Source organism: Oxyura jamaicensis, unplaced genomic scaffold (assembly GCF_011077185.1).
Source record: "Oxyura jamaicensis isolate SHBP4307 breed ruddy duck unplaced genomic scaffold, BPBGC_Ojam_1.0 oxyUn_random_OJ71745, whole genome shotgun sequence".
Classification (NCBI taxonomy): Eukaryota; Metazoa; Chordata; class Aves; order Anseriformes; family Anatidae; genus Oxyura; species Oxyura jamaicensis.
The window spans coordinates 13,259-26,359 of NW_023310671.1; the positions used below are offsets into that span (position 1 = coordinate 13,259).

Consider the following 13,101-nt stretch of genomic DNA (forward strand, 5'->3'; position numbering starts at 1 on the left):
TCAGTTAGGACAGAGTTAATTTTCCTCCTAGTAGCTGGTAGGGTGCTATGTTTTGGATTAGGATGAGAAGAGTGCTGATAACGTGCTGATGTTTTACTTGTTGCAGAGCAGGGCTTACACTAAGCCAAGGACTTTTCAGCTTCTCGCTCTGTCCTGCCAGCGGGCAGGCTGGGGGTGCAGCAAGAGCTGGGAGGGGACAGACCCAGGGCAGCTGACCCAAACTGGCCAAAGGGGTATTCCATACCATCTGACGTCATGCTGAACAATATATAGGGGTGGCTAGCCGGGGTGGGGGGCCGGCTGCTCGGGGTTGGGCTGGGCATCGGTCAGCGGGTGGTGAGCAATTGCATTGTGCGTCACTTGTTTTGTACACATTATTATTTCCTATCTTAATAAACTGTCTTTATCTCAACTCACAGGCTTCACTTTCCCATTTCTCTCCCCCATCCCAGAGAGGGAGGGGGGAGGGTGAGCAAACTGCTGTGTGGTGCTTAGCTGATGGCTGGGTTAAACCACAACAAATATGAATTTCATTAAGTGGCCTGCTTTATTTTTTGTTGTAAACTAATGAAGACAGCTCATTGATTTGGGTGGAAGTATCTTGAAGTTGTGCCTGTGTATGAGCACAGTAACGGGGGGGGAAAAGCTGATAAAATTTATGTTCTTTGACAGTGCATTTCATAGATTTGCTGGTTGATTATTAGATTAAAGAGTAGTTTTCCTGCTTAATGTTTGTTTTCTAATGTGTGGGGGTGTATCTGTGTACATACCTGCTACAGTAATGTGATTTATTTCTCTCTGGCTATGTGCTTCAGGCCATATTCTTATAATTCCATTTTTTTTTTCAGATGGACCTTGCCATGACATCCTAATAAAGTCAGTAGATATTCACAGTGATGTGTGCTTCCACCTGTTGACTCTGAAGATGTATGTGCCTATGCACGTTTCTCTTCTGACTCACCTGAATAGTTGCAGGGAAGTGTTAGGTGTGCCAAGGCAGGTTTCTGTCAGGATTGCCTACAAGAAAGACGCGATAGACTGGGTGATCTTTCAGCCCCATTTCTCATGAATCTGTAGTAAATCTTCTGAATTTGTGGGTACTGGGCTGTAAAGATTTCAAGTTAGGTAGTGTTCTGTCTGCCTAGGAATATACAGTGTAAGTATTCCTAGTACATGAAAGTTAGTAATTAATATTGGGCCTAGAAAAAATCTAGCTTTGCACTGGTGTGCATCAAAATTATAAATCACTTGACTTTAATAAGAGCAGCAGGGGCACATGCTACAGATAATGTATTATTTCTTAGAATGGGAAAAAAAAAAGAACTGATTACAGTGATGTGGATATTCATGACTCCCTTAAGATTTTGCAGTTGAAACATCGGCCAAGAAGGATGGTAATGTCATTTCTAGGGTAGGGGGCTTATGTGCATAAACAGCATACACAGTTTCTGAGGTTTGTTAGATATGAATCACCGGGTTTTGTTTTGGTTTTATGTCCCTTGTGCCTCTCTCCCTTATAGTAAATAAAGCTCTTTGTCTTTTTTATTTTAAACTATAGGTTCATTTTCAAAGATGATTTTTTTTTTTGAATAAGTAAGCAAAATAAATTTATGCAACTGGGAATGCTTTTTATAAAGTTTTTACTTCCAATAGAGTTGGTTCCCATGACGTTTGTGTGAGTCTATCTTATGACAGTAAACAGAGAAAAGTAAAATAAGGTCTGTAAAGTATAATTGTGAAACTACACAAAGCTTAAGGGAAAGGCAAAGGCAGGTATGTGAGCTTTAAACTCAACTGAAAACCAGTAAATCTAAAGCTGAGAACATCCTTCCTGTTTAACTAAACGCTAAATTATTTTATCCTCTTGGAATAAAATAATAATTCGGCCTCAAGGCTGAATTGGTGTAAGAGCATGTTTCCCTGAAAATAGCTTCTCTCTGAGAAATCACTGATAACTGCATCAATAACTTAGCTTTGAGATTTTGGGGAGTAATTTTTTTTCTAATGTTAAACACTGGTGAATATGGCATAATACAATGTAAATTGTGTACAGAATGCCTTTCATGCAAGTAGACACAGTTTATAATTTGTACGTGTAGGTGGAAGAGCCTTTACTCTTAGGAGAGTTTTACAGGAAGATTCAGGCAGTGATGGATAGATGAGTTGTATGTTTTTAGGAGATTTATATACCTATGTGAATCCTGCTTTCAGAACAGAGCAAGGCCTTTAACAGCCATAGCAGAACTCTTGAGTTGTTGTTGCAGTATTGGTTCAGTGATGTGAATGTTTAGCTGCCCTAAAACACAGTACGCCTCAGCCCGTTCTTAATGCTTGCACACAATTAACTGCCTTCACTCATGCCTTCCCCCCCAGTTTGATCTTATTAAAATGTAGTTTATGTAGTGCTGGTTGCTCTTTTTTTTTTTTTCCACCAATAGTTCCTCTTCATTTGTATCTTCTATGTATATGTAACTACTTCTGTATTTCAAAGTCAAGATAGGTTGCAAGGGGCATATACTGAAATGCCCGCATATAATATGACAAGTGCGGTATCCTTGGAGGAGCAGGTAATACACTGGAATAGAATGCATTACTACAATTCTAGAGGGAGTATTCCTGAGGAAATACTTGGAATCCCTTCAGAAATAAAGCTGGGAATGGGAGTCAAGCTCATTCATTTAGAGCAGAGCAATAGTCTGTTGCTATAGGAATAAAAAATACTCACTGAAATAAAATATTTTGCTGTATTAAGTTAAAAATAGTCTTGCAGTAGGATAGGTCAAAGCTGCAGTGGAAGGGAGGCTATTATGTAGAACTCCTGAAGCATCTAAGGTCACTGCTGCCAAAATAATGGAGTAATAAATACTAATAGCTTATTTGAAAATGGCAGCTCAGAGATGAGTATAGACCAGTTTGTTTGTTATGGCTCTTCTGGACATCTTGTGACTGCCCCATAGAAAACTGAGAGGCTGCAAGGTAGCTGTGCTCTGTGACTGTCTCTGTTTCATTTGTGTGTGTGTATATATATATATTTTTATTTTTTGGAGTAGTAGTAGTGGGGAATCTGTTTAAATGTAGCAATGCTCACAGCTGTTCTTGTACACAGTGTGCCACAGATCAACAAATTGAACTAGCTATAGAGATGTGGCACCTACTTCTGTAGATCTGATAATTGTGCTTAATAAGATAAAAAGAAAACACACAAGTTTTCTGTTAGCAACAAGAAAACTTGTGAAGTCTGCTGAAATAATAGTCTCACACTGCTGCAACAGTGAATATTTCTGGATTTATTTATCCTTTCTTTGGTGAACACCAAAGCATTGAGAGTGAAGTGGTGTTCAGTCACTTTGTTCAGTATAGAAATCTTCTTGGATCTTTGCTACTAACATTGGTTCATTTATTACTGAAAAGTTAGTGTTGCGGTAGTCTTACAGTGTGGCTTTCTGTTCAAGTAGTTCCTGTGAAGGTTTCTGGATTGTATTTTCATTGTATGGAAATAAGCAAGTTATTAGGGAGGTGTTTTGCCTGCTTTAAATGTGGTGTTTTGTGTTGATCAGATTAGTGCTAAAATGAAACTTATTCTTTATTCCTCTTACAAATCTGAGCAGCTGGGTTTGTTACTGAAATTAGTTTTTTGAAAAGTAAGAATTTTTAAAAACATCTGGAATATGGGTGGCATTTTCTATAATCTTAAAATTTGGATTTGTGGAATTCATATTGTGATGCATAAGTGGTGTGTGGCTCTTTTCCTCCTGTGTAACAAATTCTGGAAAGTCATCTTAGTGTCTCTAGTTTTCGATTGTTCTTTTCTATTTAATAAAAAGCTTCAGTAATAGCCAGAATATCAACTCAAGAGCTCCCAGGTTTTGCTGAAAAAAATCTGGGACAAATGAGTGAAATGTGAGGAGGTGTCTGTCAGGAATTCACATCAGAGTTGAAGAATGATGTATGAATATTGAAACCTTGACAAAGACATGCTTTTTCTCAAAAGTTCAAGTGTGTAATGTCTGTGATGAAAAATTCTTTCTTTTATAATTGCCTACCTTTCTGGTCTTTTTTTTTTGTTGTTTTCATGACCATACATAAATTACAGGTCATCAGAAGAGATGAGGCATGGGAGGAGGAGTACCCAAATTCTGAGCACTGCAAGATGCAATGAAGTGCCTCTTCGCCAGGCTTCTCAGTAAAACCTGCTGTTTTAGGGCTCTTTGGAGGACATGCTCATCTGGAGGCAGCATTGTAGATACAAGTTGACTTTATGTATTAAAATAGTGTTTATTTTTCATGTTTCTTCATGCAGACAGTATGGTTATCCCTGTTCTTCTAGCATGGCTAACTTGTAATCTATATTACTTATTTGTGAGTATCTTCAAGTGTAATGTAGTTAGTTCTTTAATCTCAAGCTGTCTAGTGTAGGAAGGCCAGACAAAAAAAAAAAAAGGCAAAAGCAAAGCTGTAACTCTTCTTCCTCTCCTACAGCAAGGTGATTTTTTTTGAAAATTTTGCATGAGGTATACCTGACAAAGTATGGCTGACTAATCATGGAACTGAAAAAATAACATTTTACATTAAAGAAAAAGTGGTATTCAGATGTGTTTTCTTTTTTTATATTCAAGTATTTCAGGAGCTGCTACGCTTAGCTCTGTTAAGCTACATGTAATGGGCCTTCTTTGCAAGGCTAAATTGACCAGCCAAAGCGCTGCAGACAGTAAAAATTGAGAATGACTCTTCTACTTGGAGCAAATGACTACTGCACATGTTCACTTGTGTTGCAGTATTGGGAAAAGAGGAAGCTAGTCTCCAGTAGTGGTGTGGGTCAGTTTCCTCTCCATGGAAAACATTCTCAGGCTGTTTTGTCAGAACTTTTGGTAAAGAAAGGAAAAAAGTTATAGGAAAAAAGTCAGCCTACTATGTGCCACTGTTGACTGTTTTTCACAGATAACCTGCTTGTAAAATATGAATTTCAGTAATTTTTCTTTCCTTTTAAAAATGAATATTCATAAAACATTACTGCAGGAAGATTTCAGAAATAAAATTGCACATAAAATAATATAAATCTATTCTCTTCCTCTAAATTGTGCTGTATATAAGCCTGGATGAGCAGGAGCACGTAGGTTTGTGGTATTATGATTAACCTGTATTATATATGTCAGATCTGCCCCCTGCCCCAAATCCTAAACTAAACAAAAGGACTGAAATATAGTAGTTTGTGGTGGTGGACCATTAAAATGATGAATGGTATGCCTTGTGAGATAGATCTTTGTAATTGCAAATGCATTGAATGTTTGCAGGTTCTTTGTGGATGTTGTATGATTTATTCCTCACGCTAGGAAATCAGGCTATTGGCCTTCTTTGCATATTCTTATGTTCATTTTCTTTTAAGCACGTGTAAGCTGCTTATTGCTAGGTACTTTCTAATCATCTCCATGATTAGGAAAAAATCCTAATTTAGGGGGAAAAAATCCTAATTTAGGGGGAAAAAAGGATAGCTGTTGTATTTGGGGACAGTATATTTAAGCTCGGGGAGAAAATCTTAGTTTAATATTGCCTAGCCAATAGGCAGTTGGGCCAATTCTCTTCAGTATCTTCATCAATGATCTGGACAAGGGGATCGAGTGCACCCTCAATAAGTTTGCAGATAACACCAAGTTGGGCATGAGTGTTGATCTGCTGGAGGGCAGGAGGGCTCTGTTGAGGGATCTGGGTGGGCTGGACCAATGGGTTGAGGCTAACTGCATGAGGTTCAATAAGGCCAAGTGCTGGGTCCTGCACTTGAGGCACAACAACCCAATGCAACGCTACAGGCTGGGGTAAGAGTGGCTGGAAAGCTGCCTGGCAGAGAAGGACCTGGGGGGTAGTGGTCAATAGTTGGCTGAACATGAGCCAGCAGTGTGCTCAGGTGGCCAAGAAGGCCAACAGCATCCTGGCTTGTATCAGAAATAGCACGGCCAGCGGGACCAGGGAAGTGATTGTCCCTCTGAGGACTATTATCCTCTTCTGTTGTTTCAAGTAGGCAGTGATGAAATAGAGAAGTTCCTCCTAAGGACTATGAAGAAGGACTTCAGAGACTTGGGGAGACTGGTCAAGGGTTCAGGAGCACAGGTCATGTTCTCTTCTATCCCTCCAGTTATAGGAATGAATGAGGGACTGGGCATGATGAGCTAGCGGATTAATACTTGGCTCCAAACCTGGTGTCACCAGCAGGGTTTTGTGTTTTTTGTTGTTTGTTTGTTTTTTTGACCTTGGGTGGATTTACATGAGACCAAGCCTGCTGACAACAGTCAGGAATAGTTTTTTCCACTGGCAGAAAAGGGTTTTAGGATGGGAGTTGGTAGGGTTCATTGACAGAGCTTTGAACTAGGTATGAAGGGGGGTGGGGTGGAACCAGGGACAATAGAAAGGAGCCTGAATGTAACATGCCAGTTCTTGTGGGTGAGGAATGTGCTAGCAAGACTTGGCAGTCTTGTGCCTTGGTGAAGGAGGAGGATGACAATGTTTTGCAGGAAGGACACAAGGGTTGGTGAAAGGTTGGTTACTATGGAAACACCTGTGTATGGTCAAGAGGGTCCCACCTGGAGTGCTGCACTCCCAAAAGGGGGCCCAGCTGAGGTGCATTTACACTAATGCACACAGTATGGGTAACAAACAGGAGGAGCTGGAGGCCACTGCTAATAGGGAACTATGATGTAGTTGCCATCACAGAAACCTGGTGGGATGATTCCCATGACTGGAGTGTGGCTGTTGATGGCTACAAACTGTTCAGAAGTGATAGGTGAGGAAGGAGGGGAGGAGGAGTTGCCCTCTATGTTAGGAAGTGGATAGGTTGTGAAGAGCTGTGCCTGAGAAACAGCTGTGACCAGGCTGAGAGCTTGTGGGTGAAAATCAAGGATCAGTCCAGTAAAGGATGTCTAGTGGTTGGGGTCTGTTACAGGCCACCTGATCAGGTGGAGTCTGATGAGGCCTTCTTGCTTCAGCTGCAAGAACTGTCATGCTCACAAGCTCTTGTCCTGATGGGGGATTTCAACCACCTCAATATCCACTGGGGTAGCAACACAGCAGGTTTCAGACAATCCAGGAGATTCCTGGAGTCTGATGATAACTTCCTGGTCCAGGTAATAGATGGACCGACCTGAGGTGAAGCCTTTCTAGACCTGGTGCTCACCACTGTGGAAGAGAGCATTAGAGAGGTTAAGATTGGAGGCTGCCTGGGCTGTAGTGACCATGCCCTGGTGGAGTTCGTGATCTTGAGGAATGTGGGCCCGGCAAAAAGCAGAGTCAGGACCCTGAACTTCAGGAGGGCCAGATGGTATACATCCCAGGGTGGTGAAAGATGGCTGATGTGGTTGCCAAGCTGCTCTCCATCGTATTTGAGAAATCATGGCTGTCAGGTGAAGTCCCTGGTGACTTGGAAAAAGGGAAACCTTACTCCAATTTTTAAGAAAGGGAGAAAGGAAGACCTGGGGAACTACAGGCCAGTGAGCCTCACCTCTGTGCCTGGAAAGATCCAGGAGCAGATCCTCCTGGAAGATGTGTTAAGGCATACACAAGATAAAGAGGTGACTCGAGACAGCCAGCACGGCTTCACCAAAGGCAGATCTTGCCTAACCAATCTGGTGGCCCTCTATGATGGAGTGATGGCATCGGTGGACAAAGGAAGGGTGATGGATATCATCTACCTGGACTTGAGGAAAGCCTTTGATATGATCCCTCACCACATTCTTCTCTCTAAATTGGAGAGGTATGGATTTGAAAGATGGACTGTTAGGCAGATAAAGAATTGGTTGTCTGGTCTCAGCCAAAGGGTTGTGGTCAATGGTTCTATGTCTGGGTGGAGGCCGGTCACAAGTGGTGTCCCTCAGGGGTCAGTCTTGGGACCGGTGCTCTTCAACATCTTTATCAATGACATAGACAATGGAATCGAGTGTACCCTCAACAAGTTTGCAGATGACACCAAGCTGAGCAGTGCAGTTGATACAATAGAGGGAAGGGGTGCCATCCAGAGGGACCTGGACAGGCTGGAGAAGTGGGCCCGTGAGAACCTAATGAGGTTCAACAAGGCCAAGTGCAAGGTGTTGCACTTAGTCTGGGACAATTCCATGTATTTATATAGACTGGGAGAAGAACTTGAGAGCAGCTCTGTGGAGAAGGACTTGGGGGTCCTGATAGATGAGAAGCTGGACATGAGCCAGCAGTGCGCGCTTGCAGCCTGGAAGGCCATGTCCTGGGCTGCATTAAAAAAGGGCTGTCCATCAGGGAGAGGGAGGTGATTGTCCCCCTCTGCTCTGCTCTTGTGAGATCCCACCTGGAATACTGCGTGCAGGCCTGGGGCCCCCAGCACAAGGAGAATGTCGAGCTCTTGGAAGGGGTCCAGAGGAGGGCCACTAAGATGGTCAGAGGGCTAGAAAACCTCTCCTGTGAAGAAAGGTTGAGGGAGCTGGGCTTGTTTAGCTTGGAGAAGAGAAGGCTCCAGGGAGACCTCATTGCGGCCTTCCAGTACTTGAAGGAAGTGTATAAATGGGGGGGGGGGAATGCCTGTTTACATGTGTTGGTAGCGATAGGACAAGGGGGAATGGTTTTAAACTAAGATGGGAGATTTATGTTGGAAATTAGGAGAAAGTTTTTCACTCAGAGGGTGGTGAGGCACTGGAACGGGTTGCCCAGGGAGGTTGTGGATGCACCATCCCTGGAGGCATTCAAGGCCAGGCTGGATGTGGCTCTGGGCAACCTGCTCTAGCAGTTGGTAACCCTGCCCAGAGCAGGGGGATGGAGACTAGATGATCTTTAAAGTCCTTTTCAACTCAGGCCATTCTATGAATCTGTACTCAGCCCAGGTGAGGCCGCACCTTGAGTGCTACATTCAGCTCTGGGGTCACCAGCACAAGAAGAACATCGAGGACCTATTAGTACAAATTCAGAGGAGACCACGAGGATGGCTGGAGCACCTCTCCCATAAAAACAGGCTGAGGGAGCTTGGGTTGTTCAGTCTGGAGAAGAGAAGGCTCCAGACCTTATAGCAGCCTTCCAGTACCTAAAGAAGGGCTACTGGAAAGCTGGAGAGGGACTCTTTGTCAGGGTTTGTAATGGTAGGACAAGGGAGAATGGCTTTAAACTAAAAGAGGGGAGATTCGGGTTAGATAAAAGGAGGAAATTCTTCACTCAGAGGATGGTGAGGCACTGCAGGTTGCCCGGAGAAGCTGTGGCTGCCCGATCCCTGTAGGTGCCCAAGGCCAGGCTGGATGGGGCTTTGGGCAACCTGGTCTGGTGGGAGGTGTCCCTGCCCATGGCAGGGGGTTGGAATTATATGATCTTTGAGGTCCTTTCCAACCTAAACTGTTCTGTGATAGTCGGTCCAAGTCAGTTAAACTTTCTCCTTTTACTTTCCCAGCCTTAGACCTGCTTTCTCTGCATTAGAAGGACTTACCAGGTTTGCTCTTTTCTTACTGTATTTAACAAAATTGTACTGGGTCTGGCTGGGTTGGAGTTTTTTTTTTTATGCTCAGTGACAGTAGCTGGTAGAGTAGGAATGGAACAGGTTATGGAACAAATAAACTGCGACTTTCATTTGCAAAAAGTATGGAGAATAATATAGGTTGGGGCCCTGATGGAAGGTGACTTTGCAAGATCTACATAAATATTTGAAGTAGTTCTCTGCATGTGCATACACCTAATGGTGCTGAAAGTTAGGATTGTAAGTTTCTTTTTATTCCTAAAGGAACAATCAGACTTCCAAGTTGTGCATGGGTGAGTTGCCTCTTCTTCAGCAAAGTTGCATTTTTTTTTCTTTTAGTGAAGAGATGTATGTGTACATGCTTAAAAAGCTGGACAGTAGCATTTGGCTTTAGTGTTTTCAGTAGTTGACAGCAGTTGCTGTTTGTTATTTGATCAACTTGCCGCAACATTTAAGAATAAATACTTGACAAGTTTCTTGTCAACAATATGGTACTCTTGAATATGCATGCTTGCTTTCCAAAAGTATTTCTAGTATTTGGCTGTCAGAACACTTCAGAGACTTTCCTCGCTACCTTACCTTCTATTTATAACTAGACTACAATTTATGTTCCAGTAAAATGACTAATGATTTAAATTGCATCAAAAGTTGAAAAAGAGGGACTGCAGTCTGACACAAAATCTTCAGGTTGTAGTATTCCAATAATAAACACTTCTGCACTCAGGCTTGCTTTTCTTTCTTAAACTAGAGATTAGTTTTTAAAGGTTCTGTAGGTCAAGGTGCGTCATCAGATGTTTGTGCAGCTGTCTGGGTTGAGAAGGTGGCAACTTGCTTGAAAGATAAGATGCACAGCAAAGAGCTAGCTTGGTATAGGTTGGCATAGACTCTGGTTTGCAGAGAATGAGGAGGAATCCAATTTATTTAATTGCAAATGAAATATGCAGACGAAGTTAGAATATTTTTCATTTGACACTTGAGAAAATCTACAGTTTTCCTTTCTACAGTTTTCCTTTAGAGATATGTCTTGAATACTTTGAATACTTACAAATTCTGGACATGTTTTTATTATTATATTTGAGGGATGACTGGTAAGAGTGATGAATGTCTCTTTTTAAAAATTAAATGCTTCTCTGAAGACAAAATACATCTCTTTTTTTCCCCAATTATGTAGATAGAACTTTTGCTGAATCTGAAATCTCTTTGTACCCATTTAAGGGCTACCTGGAAAATGGTAATTCCAGTTTTGGTTACAAGACATGTTATGTCATAACAGCCCTCTCTAAATATAGTCCCATCAGGTTGTATCTTTCACCAAAGAAGTTGGTCCAGAGTAACAGTTAAAATTGCAGCCTAGCTAACTGTAGATGTGAGATCAATTCTGTTTTTTAAAAAGGAAAAAAAAAAAGTTGGGGCTTCTTATAATTATCTAGATAATAATAAACTTTATTGAAGCTTATTGCTGACAAAACCAAAAATAAACTTTTGCGTTTCAGGGAAGTTTTTTCTCATGTCTAGATTTTTAACACAAACTTCAAGTATGTTCTCAGCTAACTGTATTCTTGTATTCCAGAACAGTGTTCTGTTATTCTCTCCTCTTCTTTTAGGAGGGAATGAATAGATAAACAATGAGAGGAGACAAGGCAAGCTATTATTAAAGAGTTCTTTAAGCAAGACCCTAACCCTGAACACTATCTTTTTGGCCATTCATGAGTAGATTGGGGTAAGCCCATACAGTTCCTTGCCAAAGGAAATCAACTTGGGACTTGTTAGAGATTTCTGCCACAGAAGCTGAACTTGGTTTTGTGTTTTAACCCATCTGACATTGTACACTACTGTAGTGTCACGGAGTATCGGATTTTCTTAGAGGTAAAAAATCTATAGCTGTTAGACTTAGAGATTAATACGGGAGCTTTGAATGTGTATTAGAAAGTAACGGAGATTCCCTAGGTTATTAAAGCACATACAGAATTTGACCGTGTCTGCTTTTCACTGTCAGCTACAGCTTCTGTGCTCTGGTTAAGCTTGTCTTCAGGTAGATTAAACAGCAATAACCTGCGGTGGAAAGAAAATAACATATCTTTTTATCCTCTGAAGGTGAAAATGGATTAACATGTATAATAAATACCTGTGGTGAGGTCAGCCTTATATTGCCTTGATGGTTAAAACAATTTTAGACATTCCAACCTGTCTTGAACTAATGTCACAATGAAGTTTTTCCTTTTCTCTTCTTCCATCATTGTTTTCTATTGTTTGCGTTTTCACCCCACTCCTTATGAATGTGTTTATGTTGGTAAAAGGACTTCTATTTGGTTCTCTCTGGATTTGAAGGTCATTTGTATGTTTACAGGTTAATTGAAGGGAATCATAGAATGTCCAGGGTTGGAAGGGACCTCAAAGCCCATCTTATTCCACCCCCCTGCTATAGGCAGGGATGCCACCCACTAGATCAGGTTGCTCAGGGCCTCATCTAACCTGGTCTTGAACACCTCCAGGAATGGGGCATCCACGACCTCTGGGCAGCCTGTTCCAGTGCCCCACCACCCTCTGAGTGAAGAATTTCCTCCTAACCTCTAATCCAAATCTCCCCTCTTTTAGTTTAAAACAATTCCCCCTTGTCCTGTCATTATCCAGCTGAGCAAAGAGTTGCTCTCCATCTTTTTTATAAGCCCCCTTCAAGTACTGAAAGGTTGCAGTGAGGTCCCGCTGGAGCCTTCTCTTCTGTAGGTTGAACAGCCCCAGCTCTCTCAGCCTTTTTACGTAGGAGAGGTGCTCCAGCCCCTTGATTATCTTTGGCCCTTCTCTGGACCTGTTCTAACAGCTCCAAATCCTTCTTGTGCCAGGGTCTTCAGACCTGGGTGCAGCACTCCAGGTGGGGCCTCGCAAGGGCAGAGAAGAGGGGGACAGTCACCTCCTTCAACCTGCTGGCCACTCCTCTGTTGATGTAGCCCAGGATGCAGTTGGCCTTCCGGGCTACAAGTGTGCACTGCTGGCTCATGTCGAGCTCTTCATCCACCAGAACTCCCAAATCCTTCAATGCAGGGTTGCTCTCAATGAGTTCTTCTCCCAGTCTGTGCTCCTGTCTGGGATTGCCCTAGCCCAGGTGCAGCACCCTGCACTTGGCCTTGTTGAACCTCATTAGGTTCAAGTGGGCCCACTTCTCAAACTTGTCCAGGTCCCTTTGGGTGGCATCCCTTCCTTCTATTGTATCAACTGTACCACCAGTATTAAACAGTACTGGTCTGAGGACAGACCCCTGAGGGGCACCACTCGTCACCAGCCTCCACTTGGACACAGCCATTGACCACTGCTCTCTGGGTGCGACGTTCAAGCCAATTCCTTATCCACTGAATGGTCTACCCATCATATTCATTTCTCTCCAATTTGGAGACCAGGATGTCATGTGGGACTGTGTCAAAGGCCTTGCAGAAGCCTAGGTAGATGACATCGCTCGGTCTTCCCTTGTCAACTGATGCAGTCACTCCATCGTAGAAAGCCACCAGTTTGGTCAGGCAAGATCTCCCATTTGTTTTGTATGTGCCTTAACATTGCTTCCAGGAGGACTTGATCCATGATCTTGCCAGGCACAGAGGGTGAGGTTCATCAGTCTGTAGTTCCCTGGATCCTCCTTTCTATCCTTTTTAAAAAGGGTCCTG

General features: G+C 42.5%; 1 protein-coding gene and 1 long non-coding RNA gene across 4 annotated transcripts in view; both read left to right on the top strand.

The window, feature by feature from the left end:
- LOC118159706 (Golgi phosphoprotein 3-like) overlaps positions 1–13,101 on the top strand; it is a 58,699-nt gene that overhangs the window by 1,567 nt on the left and 44,031 nt on the right. The gene's annotated exons all lie outside the window — the stretch shown is intronic.
- LOC118159708 overlaps positions 1–13,101 on the top strand; it is a 22,463-nt gene continuing 9,362 nt past the window's right edge. The window contains exons 1-2 of the long non-coding RNA XR_004747213.1: positions 1–14; positions 3,502–3,504. This is a non-coding gene — a long non-coding RNA (uncharacterized LOC118159708). The remainder of the gene's footprint in view (positions 15–3,501; positions 3,505–13,101) is intronic.